The sequence below is a fragment of the Tribolium madens genome, unplaced genomic scaffold, assembly GCF_015345945.1.
Source record: "Tribolium madens isolate multiple individuals breed KSU strain unplaced genomic scaffold, Tmad_KSU_1.1 Scaffold_20;HRSCAF=117;Tcas5.2_LG4, whole genome shotgun sequence".
In the NCBI taxonomy this organism is placed as follows: Eukaryota; Metazoa; Arthropoda; class Insecta; order Coleoptera; family Tenebrionidae; genus Tribolium; species Tribolium madens.
In genome coordinates this window covers 13,417,036-13,418,029 of record NW_025400985.1, presented here as the reverse complement: position 1 = coordinate 13,418,029, position 994 = coordinate 13,417,036, and the positions used below count along the sequence as shown (strand labels likewise).

The 994-nt window shown below is 33.3% G+C and overlaps 1 protein-coding gene across 1 annotated transcript in view; it reads left to right on the top strand.

Annotated features, from left to right (window-relative positions):
- The first annotated feature begins 662 nt into the window (after positions 1–662).
- LOC123004855 (piwi-like protein Ago3) overlaps positions 663–994 on the top strand; it is a 16,262-nt gene continuing 15,930 nt past the window's right edge. The window contains exon 1 of the mRNA XM_044398343.1: positions 663–685. The gene's annotated coding sequence lies outside the window, so the exon portion shown is untranslated. The remainder of the gene's footprint in view (positions 686–994) is intronic.

Here is a 994-nt window from a genome sequence, read left to right as displayed (position 1 = left end):
TTAGTGGACAATTACAACAAAATTATGGGCTTCCAAAGCGCTTTTTTAGGACTGACCACTAATAACACGTGAAAATCTTTTCATAGACACTTTAATCCCAATTTTAAAGTTTCAAATCCAAATATTTATACATTTTTAAAAGTTTTACAAGACTTGCAAACATATTAAAATAAATAATAATATACTATTTTCATATTCAGAGTGCCCATTTTATTTGTTCCCGCCTAACGAAACAAAAATAGGTAACATGTATATAAATCTCATAAATTACTTTGTGTAAAGTATTAACTATTTTAAATCGAATAATCATAGTCGGTGCTTGACTCTTGACATTGATAACGACTCTCGCGTTGGTTCGGGTTAGAGAAAGGAATTTGGCAACAGTGTTTAGACCGGGAGTTTCTTCCAAGGGATACTTCCAGGCGATTGGACAAGGAAGTGTCCCCTCTTCAAAGGCGAGTTTACCTAAATTCAAAATTTCGTTACATAGTCTTGTTTGATTCCGATCTAGAGTAGTGTTCGTGACCAGAAATTATTCGGCTTGATTTCATTCCAAGTASTTTGTTTATTTTTGTGTTAAAATTTAATTTTTTTTATTTTTTAATCTTTTAATATTCGTTTATAATACTCATTTCAGTTTCTCCGGTTCGTGTGTGAGTGATCCAAAGCGTGATCGCCCTCAAAGGTAAGCGATTTTTTTACCCGAATGTAAGACAAGGTTTTCCACCGTAATTTTTATTTTTTTTTCTCACTTTTCTTTAGGGAATGGCAATATTATCCCTGATACTTACATCGTTTTCTAATCTCGAGTAATTTACTAAATACGTTTTTATAAACAGACCTCGAGAGTTTTTCTGAGAAAACCCATAAAACTTGGAATATTTACGAGGGTCAAGTCAAGCCACCCCCGAGTGGTCGATGATCGAAACCAGATGTCTTTAAGACTGTGAGAACCAATTCTCTAAAAATCGTCGAGTTAGAATTAGTTTTAACC